The sequence below is a fragment of the Perissodus microlepis genome, chromosome 12, assembly GCF_051167445.1.
Source record: "Perissodus microlepis isolate ML-2025 ecotype Zambia chromosome 12, ASM5116744v1, whole genome shotgun sequence".
NCBI lineage: Eukaryota > Metazoa > Chordata > Actinopteri > Cichliformes > Cichlidae > Perissodus > Perissodus microlepis.
Window position 1 is genome coordinate 36,134,251 of NC_140472.1, and position 12,468 is coordinate 36,146,718.

Below are 12,468 nucleotides of genomic sequence, written 5' to 3' on the forward strand. Positions count from 1 at the left end.
TATCCTTGTGTGACAAATCACCCCTGAATTTGCTCTCCACCCACGCCCAATGGATTGGCTACACACTTGGCTCGGGGTCTCCTCGCGGACGTGCAAAAGGGTCCTGGAGAATGCGGGTATCGATCCCGCTGCCTCTCACATGCAAAGCGAGCGCTCTACCATTTGAGCTAATTCCCCATTGAGGGTTGAGCACTGCAGCTTCATCGTGCCATACGGAGCTTCAGCTCAGGTGGATCTAATCACAACACCTCCCTTTCAATGTTTTCTGGGCATGTCAACTACAACAAGACCCTTTGGTGCAATCGTAACTCACACGAGACATTTCCGAGCGATTCAAGTCTGGGCCCTACGCAGTACGCCAGGAGAGTTTCACTGGAAGCCCCTTTCAGCTGCTTCTGGAGAAAACAGATGTCAGACTGGGCCGGGGGACTCTTTGCTGCCATCGGCCATTATTGTGAGGGTAAGAGGGGAGACAATCACTTCATATGGTCAAACATTGATGAGGTTTGAAGCCAGCGTTAACCTGATAGTACCTGAAAGGTAGTGAGCGGAGAAGTGCAAATAAACCTGGGGTGTCCAACTCCAGGCCTCGAGGGCCGGTGTCCTGCAGGTTTTAGATATCACCCTGGGTCAACACACCTGAATCCAATGATTAGTTCATTACCAGGCCTCTGGAGAACTTCAAGAAATATTGAGGAGGTAATTTAGCCATTTGAATCCCCTATGATGGATAAAGAATACATCTGAAACCTGCAGGACACCGGGCCTCGAGGCCTGGAGTTCGACACCTGTGAAATAAAGATTTGCCAAAGGAAGCCACATGCATTCAATTGGGACACTGACTAGCAAAGTGTCAAATGGAGAATGCGGGCATCGATCCCGCTACCTCTCGCATGCTAAGCGAGCGCTCTACCATTTGAGCTAACTCCCCTGTGCCACATGTCTTACTTATTACAGTCTACACTTTGTCCATACTGGTTCTATGATCAAAATAGGGAAGGGGCACAAATCCTGAAATCTGCAAAGCGCCCAGGAGCTGGCTAAGAGACTAAGGCGGCTCGCTGACAATCCTCTGTCATGCTAACGTGACTGAATGCCATCAGCCTTAGAGACAGACTGAGGAGACTGGACATCCAAGGGACTGTGGACTAGAGCCACTGCTAATTCACATTGAATGAAGCCAACTGAGGGAGGTGGTTCTAATCAATATGCTTACCGACCTCCTCCCCTTGGTTTTCAGTGTAGGGCAAGTGGGCCATTAGGAATGTTGCTATTCTGGAAGCAGAACGTCTTTCTGCTACTATATTAGCAGACCATTCTCTTTAACATGACCTGTGCAACAAGACCACGTGGTGAACTAAAGTGAATACTCAGCCAAAGAAGAGCATTGCATCATGCCTGCTTTGGCAGCCAATCTTACACAGACAAGATGCATCAACATAAGCAGAAAGAGCTCTCGACGAGGATGGGATTCGAACCCACGCGTGCACAGCACAATGGATTAGCAGTCCATCGCCTTAACCTCTCGGCCACCTCATCTGCCCCACGCTGCTCTTTGCCAGTAGCATTGGGAATTTACGAGGGATAATGTGTGAGCTGATCGCTGGTGTATGGACGCAGGGAGATTGACTCCAGATCCCCGACGAGGGGCTGCGTAACACTTTGGTAGAAGCCTGGAGTGATGCTGGCTTCTTCTTTGAGCCTGTTCTTCTTGGGGGTTGCCAGAGTGGATCGTCTGCCTCCATCTCACCCTGCCCCTAGCATTCTCCTCTGTCACACCAACCCTCTGCATGTCCTACTTGGCTACGTCTATGAACGTTGTCTTTGGTCTTTCTCTTATTCTCCTGCCCAGCAGCTCCGTATTTAACACCCTTTTCCCAGTATATCTTATATCCCTCCTCTGCACATGCGCAAATCACCTCAGCCTTGCTGGCCTAACGTCGTCTGCAAACGGCTCTACCCCAGCTGTCCCTCGCACATGGTCATTTCGCATCTGTTCCATCCTGGACACTCCCAAGCAAAAGCTTAGCATCTTCAACTCTGCAGACTCCATCTGTGCCACACATCAGAGCAGCTCTCACTACCGTCTTCTAAAGCTTGCCTTTCGCACTTGCTGCTATCCTTGTGTGACAAATCACCCCTGAATTTGCTCTCCACCCACGCCCAATGGATTGGCTACACACTTGGCTCGGGGTCTCCTCGCGGACGTGCAAAAGGGTTCTGGAGAATGCGGGTATCGATCCCGCTGCCTCTCACATGCAAAGCGAGCGCTCTACCATTTGAGCTAATTCCCCATTGAGGGTTGAGCACTGCAGCTTCATCGTGCCATACGGAGCTTCAGCTCAGGTGGATCTAATCACAACACCTCCCTTTCAATGTTTTCTGGGCATGTCAACTACAACAAGACCCTTTGGTGCAATCGTAACTCACACGAGACATTTCCGAGCGATTCAAGTCTGGGCCCTACGCAGTACGCCAGGAGAGTTTCACTGGAAGCCCCTTTCAGCTGCTTCTGGAGAAAACAGATGTCAGACTGGGCCGGGGGACTCTTTGCTGCCATCGGCCATTATTGTGAGGGTAAGAGGGGAGACAATCACTTCATATGGTCAAACATTGATGAGGTTTGAAGCCAGCGTTAACCTGATAGTACCTGAAAGGTAGTGAGCGGAGAAGTGCAAATAAACCTGGGGTGTCCAACTCCAGGCCTCGAGGGCCGGTGTCCTGCAGGTTTTACATATCACCCTGGGTCAACACACCTGAATCCAATGATTAGTTCATTACCAGGCCTCTGGAGAACTTCAACAAATATTGAGGAGGTAATTTAGCCATTTGAATCCCCTATGATGGATAAAGAATACATCTGAAACCTGCAGAACACCGGCCCTCGAGGCCTGGAGTTCGACACCTGTGAAATAAAGATTTGCCAAAGGAAGCCACATGCATTCAATTGGGACACTGACTAGCAAAGTGTCAAATGGAGAATGCGGGCATCGATCCCGCTACCTCTCGCATGCTAAGCGAGCGCTCTACCAGTTGAGCTAACTCCCCTGTGCCACATGTCTTACTTATTACAGTCTACACTTTGTCCATACTTGCTGTATGATCAAAATAGGGAAGGGGCACAAATCCTGAAATCTGCAAAGCGCCCAGGAGCTGGCTAAGAGACTAAGGCGGCTCGCTGACAATCCACTGTCATGCTAACGTGACTGAATGCCATCAGCCTTAGAGACAGACTGAGGAGACTGGACATCCAAGGGACTGTGGACTAGAGCCACTGCTAATTCACGTTGAATGAAGCCAACTGAGGGAGGTGGTTCTAATCAATATGCTTACCGACCTCCTCCCCTTGGTTTTCAGTGTAGGGCAAGTGGGCCATTAGGAATGTTGCTATTCTGGAAGCAGAACGTCTTTCTGCTACTATATTAGCAGACCATTCTCTTTAACATGACCTGTGCAACAAGACCACGTGGTGAACTAAAGTGAATACTCAGCCAAAGAAGAGCATTGCATCATGCCTGCTTTGGCAGCCAATCTTACACTGACAAGATGCATCAACATAAGCTGAAAGAGCTCTCGACGAGGATGGGATTCGAACCCACGCGTGCACAGCACAATGGATTAGCAGTCCATCGCCTTAACCTCTCGGCCACCTCATCTGCCCCACGCTGCTCTTTGCCAGTAGCATTGGGAATTTACGAGGGATAATGTGTGCGCTGATCGCTGGTGTATGGACGCAGGGAGATTGACTCCAGATCCCCGACGAGGGGCTGCGTAACACTTTGGTAGAAGCCTGGAGTGATGCTGGCTTCTTCTTTGAGCCTGTTCTTCTTGGGGGTTGCCAGAGTGGATCGTCTGCCTCCATCTCACCCTGCCCCTAGCATTCTCCTCTGTCACACCAACCCTCTGCATGTCCTACTTGGCTACGTCTATGAACGTTGTCTTTGGTCTTTCTCTTATTCTCCTGCCCAGCAGCTCCGTATTTAACACCCTTTTCCCAGTATATCTTATATCCCTCCTCTGCACATGTGCAAATCACCTCAGCCTTGCTGGCCTAACGTCGTCTGCAAACGGCTCTACCCCAGCTGTCCCTCGCACATGGTCATTTCGCATCTGTTCCATCCTGGACACTCCCAAGCAAAAGCTTAGCATCTTCAACTCTGCAGACTCCCTCTGTGCCACACATCAGAGCAGCTCTCACTACCGTCTTCTAAAGCTTGCCTTTCGCACTTGCTGCTATCCTTGTGTGATAAATCACCCCTGAATTTGCTCTCCACCCACGCCCAATGGATTGGCTACACACTTGGCTCGGGGTCTCCTCGCGGACGTGCAAAAGGGTCCTGGAGAATGCGGGTATCGATCCCGCTGCCTCTCACATGCAAAGCGAGCGCTCTACCATTTGAGCTAATTCCCCATTGAGGGTTGAGCACTGCAGCTTCATCGTGCCATACGGAGCTTCAGCTCAGGTGGATCTAATCACAACACCTCCCTTTCAATGTTTTCTGGGCATGTCAACTACAACAAGACCCTTTGGTGCAATCGTAACTCACACGAGACATTTCCGAGCGATTCAAGTCTGGGCCCTACGCAGTACGCCAGGAGAGTTTCACTGGAAGCCCCTTTCAGCTGCTTCTGGAGAAAACAGATGTCAGACTGGGCCGGGGGACTCTTTGCTGCCATCGGCCATTATTGTGAGGGTAAGAGGGGAGACAATCACTTCATATGGTCAAACATTGATGAGGTTTGAAGCCAGCGTTAACCTGATAGTACCTGAAAGGTAGTGAGCGGAGAAGTGCAAATAAACCTGGGGTGTCCAACTCCAGGCCTCGAGGGCCGGTGTCCTGCAGGGTTTAGATATCACCCTGGGTCAACACACCTGAATCCAATGATTAGTTCATTACCAGGCCTCTGGAGAACTTCAAGAAATATTGAGGAGGTAATTTAGCCATTTGAATCCCCTATGATGGATAAAGAATACATCTGAAACCTGCAGGACACCGGCCCTCGAGGCCTGGAGTTCGACACCTGTGAAATAAAGATTTGCCAAAGGAAGCCACATGCATTCAATTGGGACACTGACTAGCAAAGTGTCAAATGGAGAATGCGGGCATCGATCCCGCTACCTCTCGCATGCTAAGCGAGCGCTCTACCATTTGAGCTAACTCCCCTGTGCCACATGTCTTACTTATTACAGTCTACACTTTGTCCATACTGGCTGTATGATCAAAATAGGGAAGGGGCACAAATCCTGAAATCTGCAAAGCGCCCAGGAGCTGGCTAAGAGACTAAGGCGGCTCGCTGACAATCCACTGTCATGCTAACGTGACTGAATGCCATCAGCCTTAGAGACAGACTGAGGAGACTGGACATCCAAGGGACTGTGGACTAGAGCCACTGCTAATTCACGTTGAATGAAGCCAACTGAGGGAGGTGGTTCTAATCAATATGCTTACCGACCTCCTCCCCTTGGTTTTCAGTGTAGGGCAAGTGGGCCATTAGGAATGTTGCTATTCTGGAAGCAGAACGTCTTTCTGCTACTATATTAGCAGACCATTCTCTTTAACATGACCTGTGCAACAAGACCACGTGGTGAACTAAAGTGAATACTCAGCCAAAGAAGAGCATTGCATCATGCCTGCTTTGGCAGCCAATCTTACACTGACAAGATGCATCAACATAAGCTGAAAGAGCTCTCGACGAGGATGGGATTCGAACCCACGCGTGCACAGCACAATGGATTAGCAGTCCATCGCCTTAACCTCTCGGCCACCTCATCTGCCCCACGCTGCTCTTTGCCAGTAGCATTGGGAATTTACGAGGGATAATGTGTGCGCTGATCGCTGGTGTATGGACGCAGGGAGATTGACTCCAGATCCCCGACGAGGGGCTGCGTAACACTTTGGTAGAAGCCTGGAGTGATGCTGGCTTCTTCTTTGAGCCTGTTCTTCTTGGGGGTTGCCAGAGTGGATCGTCTGCCTCCATCTCACCCTGCCCCTAGCATTCTCCTCTGTCACACCAACCCTCTGCATGTCCTACTTGGCTACGTCTATGAACGTTGTCTTTGGTCTTTCTCTTATTCTCCTGCCCAGCAGCTCCGTATTTAACACCCTTTTCCCAGTATATCTTATATCCCTCCTCTGCACATGTGCAAATCACCTCAGCCTTGCTGGCCTAACGTCGTCTGCAAACGGCTCTACCCCAGCTGTCCCTCGCACATGGTCATTTCGCATCTGTTCCATCCTGGACACTCCCAAGCAAAAGCTTAGCATCTTCAACTCTGCAGACTCCCTCTGTGCCACACATCAGAGCAGCTCTCACTACCGTCTTCTAAAGCTTGCCTTTCGCACTTGCTGCTATCCTTGTGTGATAAATCACCCCTGAATTTGCTCTCCACCCACGCCCAATGGATTGGCTACACACTTGGCTCGGGGTCTCCTCGCGGACGTGCAAAAGGGTCCTGGAGAATGCGGGTATCGATCCCGCTGCCTCTCACATGCAAAGCGAGCGCTCTACCATTTGAGCTAATTCCCCATTGAGGGTTGAGCACTGCAGCTTCATCGTGCCATACGGAGCTTCAGCTCAGGTGGATCTAATCACAACACCTCCCTTTCAATGTTTTCTGGGCATGTCAACTACAACAAGACCCTTTGGTGCAATCGTAACTCACACGAGACATTTCCGAGCGATTCAAGTCTGGGCCCTACGCAGTACGCCAGGAGAGTTTCACTGGAAGCCCCTTTCAGCTGCTTCTGGAGAAAACAGATGTCAGACTGGGCCGGGGGACTCTTTGCTGCCATCGGCCATTATTGTGAGGGTAAGAGGGGAGACAATCACTTCATATGGTCAAACATTGATGAGGTTTGAAGCCAGCGTTAACCTGATAGTACCTGAAAGGTAGTGAGCGGAGAAGTGCAAATAAACCTGGGGTGTCCAACTCCAGGCCTCGAGGGCCGGTGTCCTGCAGGGTTTAGATATCACCCTGGGTCAACACACCTGAATCCAATGATTAGTTCATTACCAGGCCTCTGGAGAACTTCAAGAAATATTGAGGAGGTAATTTAGCCATTTGAATCCCCTATGATGGATAAAGAATACATCTGAAACCTGCAGGACACCGGCCCTCGAGGCCTGGAGTTCGACACCTGTGAAATAAAGATTTGCCAAAGGAAGCCACATGCATTCAATTGGGACACTGACTAGCAAAGTGTCAAATGGAGAATGCGGGCATCGATCCCGCTACCTCTCGCATGCTAAGCGAGCGCTCTACCATTTGAGCTAACTCCCCTGTGCCACATGTCTTACTTATTACAGTCTACACTTTGTCCATACTGGCTGTATGATCAAAATAGGGAAGGGGCACAAATCCTGAAATCTGCAAAGCGCCCAGGAGCTGGCTAAGAGACTAAGGCGGCTCGCTGACAATCCACTGTCATGCTAACGTGACTGAATGCCATCAGCCTTAGAGACAGACTGAGGAGACTGGACATCCAAGGGACTGTGGACTAGAGCCACTGCTAATTCACGTTGAATGAAGCCAACTGAGGGAGGTGGTTCTAATCAATATGCTTACCGACCTCCTCCCCTTGGTTTTCAGTGTAGGGCAAGTGGGCCATTAGGAATGTTGCTATTCTGGAAGCAGAACGTCTTTCTGCTACTATATTAGCAGACCATTCTCTTTAACATGACCTGTGCAACAAGACCACGTGGTGAACTAAAGTGAATACTCAGCCAAAGAAGAGCATTGCATCATGCCTGCTTTGGCAGCCAATCTTACACTGACAAGATGCATCAACATAAGCAGAAAGAGCTCTCGACGAGGATGGGATTCGAACCCACGCGTGCACAGCACAATGGATTAGCAGTCCATCGCCTTAACCTCTCGGCCACCTCATCTGCCCCACGCTGCTCTTTGCCAGTAGCATTGGGAATTTACGAGGGATAATGTGTGAGCTGATCGCTGGTGTATGGACGCAGGGAGATTGACTCCAGATCCCCGACGAGGGGCTGCGTAACACTTTGGTAGAAGCCTGGAGTGATGCTGGCTTCTTCTTTGAGCCTGTTCTTCTTGGGGGTTGCCAGAGTGGATCGTCTGCCTCCATCTCACCCTGCCCCTAGCATTCTCCTCTGTCACACCAACCCTCTGCATGTCCTACTTGGCTACGTCTATGAACGTTGTCTTTGGTCTTTCTCTTATTCTCCTGCCCAGCAGCTCCGTATTTAACACCCTTTTCCCAGTATATCTTATATCCCTCCTCTGCACATGCGCAAATCACCTCAGCCTTGCTGGCCTAACGTCGTCTGCAAACGGCTCTACCCCAGCTGTCCCTCGCACATGGTCATTTCGCATCTGTTCCATCCTGGACACTCCCAAGCAAAAGCTTAGCATCTTCAACTCTGCAGACTCCATCTGTGCCACACATCAGAGCAGCTCTCACTACCGTCTTCTAAAGCTTGCCTTTCGCACTTGCTGCTATCCTTGTGTGACAAATCACCCCTGAATTTGCTCTCCACCCACGCCCAATGGATTGGGTACACACTTGGCTCGGGGTCTCCTCGCGGACGTGCAAAAGGGTCCTGGAGAATGCGGGTATCGATCCCGCTGCCTCTCACATGCAAAGCGAGCGCTCTACCATTTGAGCTAATTCCCCATTGAGGGTTGAGCACTGCAGCTTCATCGTGCCATACGGAGCTTCAGCTCAGGTGGATCTAATCACAACACCTCCCTTTCAATGTTTTCTGGGCATGTCAACTACAACAAGACCCTTTGGTGCAATCGTAACTCACACGAGACATTTCCGAGCGATTCAAGTCTGGGCCCTACGCAGTACGCCAGGAGAGTTTCACTGGAAGCCCCTTTCAGCTGCTTCTGGAGAAAACAGATGTCAGACTGGGCCGGGGGACTCTTTGCTGCCATCGGCCATTATTGTGAGGGTAAGAGGGGAGACAATCACTTCATATGGTCAAACATTGATGAGGTTTGAAGCCAGCGTTAACCTGATAGTACCTGAAAGGTAGTGAGCGGAGAAGTGCAAATAAACCTGGGGTGTCCAACTCCAGGCCTCGAGGGCCGGTGTCCTGCAGGGTTTAGATATCACCCTGGGTCAACACACCTGAATCCAATGATTAGTTCATTACCAGGCCTCTGGAGAACTTCAAGAAATATTGAGGAGGTAATTTAGCCATTTGAATCCCCTATGATGGATAAAGAATACATCTGAAACCTGCAGGACACCGGCCCTCGAGGCCTGGAGTTCGACACCTGTGAAATAAAGATTTGCCAAAGGAAGCCACATGCATTCAATTGGGACACTGACTAGCAAAGTGTCAAATGGAGAATGCGGGCATCGATCCCGCTACCTCTCGCATGCTAAGCGAGCGCTCTACCATTTGAGCTAACTCCCCTGTGCCACATGTCTTACTTATTACAGTCTACACTTTGTCCATACTGGCTGTATGATCAAAATAGGGAAGGGGCACAAATCCTGAAATCTGCAAAGCTCCCAGGAGCTGGCTAAGAGACTAAGGCGGCTCGCTGACAATCCACTGTCATGCTAACGTGACTGAATGCCATCAGCCTTAGAGACAGACTGAGGAGACTGGACATCCAAGGGACTGTGGACTAGAGCCACTGCTAATTCACGTTGAATGAAGCCAACTGAGGGAGGTGGTTCTAATCAATATGCTTACCGACCTCCTCCCCTTGGTTTTCAGTGTAGGGCAAGTGGGCCATTAGGAATGTTGCTATTCTGGAAGCAGAACGTCTTTCTGCTACTATATTAGCAGACCATTCTCTTTAACATGACCTGTGCAACAAGACCACGTGGTGAACTAAAGTGAATACTCAGCCAAAGAAGAGCATTGCATCATGCCTGCTTTGGCAGCCAATCTTACACTGACAAGATGCATCAACATAAGCAGAAAGAGCTCTCGACGAGGATGGGATTCGAACCCACGCGTGCACAGCACAATGGATTAGCAGTCCATCGCCTTAACCTCTCGGCCACCTCATCTGCCCCACGCTGCTCTTTGCCAGTAGCATTGGGAATTTACGAGGGATAATGTGTGAGCTGATCGCTGGTGTATGGACGCAGGGAGATTGACTCCAGATCCCCGACGAGGGGCTGCGTAACACTTTGGTAGAAGCCTGGAGTGATGCTGGCTTCTTCTTTGAGCCTGTTCTTCTTGGGGGTTGCCAGAGTGGATCGTCTGCCTCCATCTCACCCTGCCCCTAGCATTCTCCTCTGTCACACCAACCCTCTGCATGTCCTACTTGGCTACGTCTATGAACGTTGTCTTTGGTCTTTCTCTTATTCTCCTGCCCAGCAGCTCCGTATTTAACACCCTTTTCCCAGTATATCTTATATCCCTCCTCTGCACATGCGCAAATCACCTCAGCCTTGCTGGCCTAACGTCGTCTGCAAACGGCTCTACCCCAGCTGTCCCTCGCACATGGTCATTTCGCATCTGTTCCATCCTGGACACTCCCAAGCAAAAGCTTAGCATCTTCAACTCTGCAGACTCCATCTGTGCCACACATCAGAGCAGCTCTCACTACCGTCTTCTAAAGCTTGCCTTTCGCACTTGCTGCTATCCTTGTGTGACAAATCACCCCTGAATTTGCTCTCCACCCACGCCCAATGGATTGGCTACACACTTGGCTCGGGGTCTCCTCGCGGACGTGCAAAAGGGTCCTGGAGAATGCGGGTATCGATCCCGCTGCCTCTCACATGCAAAGCGAGCGCTCTACCATTTGAGCTAATTCCCCATTGAGGGTTGAGCACTGCAGCTTCATCGTGCCATACGGAGCTTCAGCTCAGGTGGATCTAATCACAACACCTCCCTTTCAATGTTTTCTGGGCATGTCAACTACAACAAGACCCTTTGGTGCAATCGTAACTCACACGAGACATTTCCGAGCGATTCAAGTCTGGGCCCTACGCAGTACGCCAGGAGAGTTTCACTGGAAGCCCCTTTCAGCTGCTTCTGGAGAAAACAGATGTCAGACTGGGCCGGGGGACTCTTTGCTGCCATCGGCCATTATTGTGAGGGTAAGAGGGGAGACAATCACTTCATATGGTCAAACATTGATGAGGTTTGAAGCCAGCGTTAACCTGATAGTACCTGAAAGGTAGTGAGCGGAGAAGTGCAAATAAACCTGGGGTGTCCAACTCCAGGCCTCGAGGGCCGGTGTCCTGCAGGGTTTAGATATCACCCTGGGTCAACACACCTGAATCCAATGATTAGTTCATTACCAGGCCTCTGGAGAACTTCAAGAAATATTGAGGAGGTAATTTAGCCATTTGAATCCCCTATGATGGATAAAGAATACATCTGAAACCTGCAGGACACCGGCCCTCGAGGCCTGGAGTTCGACACCTGTGAAATAAAGATTTGCCAAAGGAAGCCACATGCATTCAATTGGGACACTGACTAGCAAAGTGTCAAATGGAGAATGCGGGCATCGATCCCGCTACCTCTCGCATGCTAAGCGAGCGCTCTACCATTTGAGCTAACTCCCCTGTGCCACATGTCTTACTTATTACAGTCTACACTTTGTCCATACTTGCTGTATGATCAAAATAGGGAAGGGGCACAAATCCTGAAATCTGCAAAGCGCCCAGGAGCTGGCTAAGAGACTAAGGCGGCTCGCTGACAATCCTCTGTCATGCTAACGTGACTGAATGCCATCAGCCTTAGAGACAGACTGAGGAGACTGGACATCCAAGGGACTGTGGACTAGAGCCACTGCTAATTCACATTGAATGAAGCCAACTGAGGGAGGTGGTTCTAATCAATATGCTTACCGACCTCCTCCCCTTGGTTTTCAGTGTAGGGCAAGTGGGCCATTAGGAATGTTGCTATTCTGGAAGCAGAACGTCTTTCTGCTACTATATTAGCAGACCATTCTCTTTAACATGACCTGTGCAACAAGACCACGTGGTGAACTAAAGTGAATACTCAGCCAAAGAAGAGCATTGCATCATGCCTGCTTTGGCAGCCAATCTTACACTGACAAGATGCATCAACATAAGCTGAAAGAGCTCTCGACGAGGATGGGATTCGAACCCACGCGTGCACAGCACAATGGATTAGCAGTCCATCGCCTTAACCTCTCGGCCACCTCATCTGCCCCACGCTGCTCTTTGCCAGTAGCATTGGGAATTTACGAGGGATAATGTGTGAGCTGATCGCTGGTGTATGGACGCAGGGAGATTGACTCCAGATCCCCGACGAGGGGCTGCGTAACACTTTGGTAGAAGCCTGGAGTGATGCTGGCTTCTTCTTTGAGCCTGTTCTTCTTGGGGGTTGCCAGAGTGGATCGTCTGCCTCCATCTCACCCTGCCCCTAGCATTCTCCTCTGTCACACCAACCCTCTGCATGTCCTACTTGGCTACATCTATGAACGTTGTCTTTGGTCTTTCTCTTATTCTCCTGCCCAGCAGCTCCGTATTTAACACCCTTTTCCCAGTA

General features: G+C 50.2%; 18 non-coding genes across 18 annotated transcripts; all 18 read right to left on the reverse strand.

Annotated features, from left to right (window-relative positions):
* Positions 1-104: 104 nt before the first annotated feature.
* Positions 105-177, reverse strand: trnaa-ugc (transfer RNA alanine (anticodon UGC)). The gene has a single exon. It is a non-coding gene; the product is annotated as a tRNA-Ala (tRNA).
* Positions 178-858: 681 nt separating this feature from the next.
* trnaa-agc (transfer RNA alanine (anticodon AGC)) lies at positions 859-931 on the reverse strand. The gene has a single exon. It is a non-coding gene; the product is annotated as a tRNA-Ala (tRNA).
* Positions 932-1,457: 526 nt separating this feature from the next.
* On the reverse strand, positions 1,458-1,539 carry trnas-gcu (transfer RNA serine (anticodon GCU)). The gene has a single exon. It is a non-coding gene; the product is annotated as a tRNA-Ser (tRNA).
* A 682-nt stretch (positions 1,540-2,221) lies between these two features.
* Positions 2,222-2,294, reverse strand: trnaa-ugc (transfer RNA alanine (anticodon UGC)). The gene has a single exon. It is a non-coding gene; the product is annotated as a tRNA-Ala (tRNA).
* A 681-nt stretch (positions 2,295-2,975) lies between these two features.
* Positions 2,976-3,048, reverse strand: trnaa-agc (transfer RNA alanine (anticodon AGC)). The gene has a single exon. It is a non-coding gene; the product is annotated as a tRNA-Ala (tRNA).
* Positions 3,049-3,574: 526 nt separating this feature from the next.
* On the reverse strand, positions 3,575-3,656 carry trnas-gcu (transfer RNA serine (anticodon GCU)). The gene has a single exon. It is a non-coding gene; the product is annotated as a tRNA-Ser (tRNA).
* A 682-nt stretch (positions 3,657-4,338) lies between these two features.
* On the reverse strand, positions 4,339-4,411 carry trnaa-ugc (transfer RNA alanine (anticodon UGC)). Its single transcript has one exon. It is a non-coding gene; the product is annotated as a tRNA-Ala (tRNA).
* A 681-nt stretch (positions 4,412-5,092) lies between these two features.
* trnaa-agc (transfer RNA alanine (anticodon AGC)) lies at positions 5,093-5,165 on the reverse strand. Its single transcript has one exon. It is a non-coding gene; the product is annotated as a tRNA-Ala (tRNA).
* Positions 5,166-5,691: 526 nt separating this feature from the next.
* trnas-gcu (transfer RNA serine (anticodon GCU)) lies at positions 5,692-5,773 on the reverse strand. Its single transcript has one exon. It is a non-coding gene; the product is annotated as a tRNA-Ser (tRNA).
* Positions 5,774-6,455: 682 nt separating this feature from the next.
* trnaa-ugc (transfer RNA alanine (anticodon UGC)) lies at positions 6,456-6,528 on the reverse strand. The gene has a single exon. It is a non-coding gene; the product is annotated as a tRNA-Ala (tRNA).
* A 681-nt stretch (positions 6,529-7,209) lies between these two features.
* On the reverse strand, positions 7,210-7,282 carry trnaa-agc (transfer RNA alanine (anticodon AGC)). The gene has a single exon. It is a non-coding gene; the product is annotated as a tRNA-Ala (tRNA).
* Positions 7,283-7,808: 526 nt separating this feature from the next.
* On the reverse strand, positions 7,809-7,890 carry trnas-gcu (transfer RNA serine (anticodon GCU)). Its single transcript has one exon. It is a non-coding gene; the product is annotated as a tRNA-Ser (tRNA).
* A 682-nt stretch (positions 7,891-8,572) lies between these two features.
* On the reverse strand, positions 8,573-8,645 carry trnaa-ugc (transfer RNA alanine (anticodon UGC)). The gene has a single exon. It is a non-coding gene; the product is annotated as a tRNA-Ala (tRNA).
* Positions 8,646-9,326: 681 nt separating this feature from the next.
* Positions 9,327-9,399, reverse strand: trnaa-agc (transfer RNA alanine (anticodon AGC)). The gene has a single exon. It is a non-coding gene; the product is annotated as a tRNA-Ala (tRNA).
* A 526-nt stretch (positions 9,400-9,925) lies between these two features.
* trnas-gcu (transfer RNA serine (anticodon GCU)) lies at positions 9,926-10,007 on the reverse strand. Its single transcript has one exon. It is a non-coding gene; the product is annotated as a tRNA-Ser (tRNA).
* A 682-nt stretch (positions 10,008-10,689) lies between these two features.
* Positions 10,690-10,762, reverse strand: trnaa-ugc (transfer RNA alanine (anticodon UGC)). Its single transcript has one exon. It is a non-coding gene; the product is annotated as a tRNA-Ala (tRNA).
* Positions 10,763-11,443: 681 nt separating this feature from the next.
* trnaa-agc (transfer RNA alanine (anticodon AGC)) lies at positions 11,444-11,516 on the reverse strand. The gene has a single exon. It is a non-coding gene; the product is annotated as a tRNA-Ala (tRNA).
* Positions 11,517-12,042: 526 nt separating this feature from the next.
* Positions 12,043-12,124, reverse strand: trnas-gcu (transfer RNA serine (anticodon GCU)). Its single transcript has one exon. It is a non-coding gene; the product is annotated as a tRNA-Ser (tRNA).
* Positions 12,125-12,468: the final 344 nt, after the last annotated feature.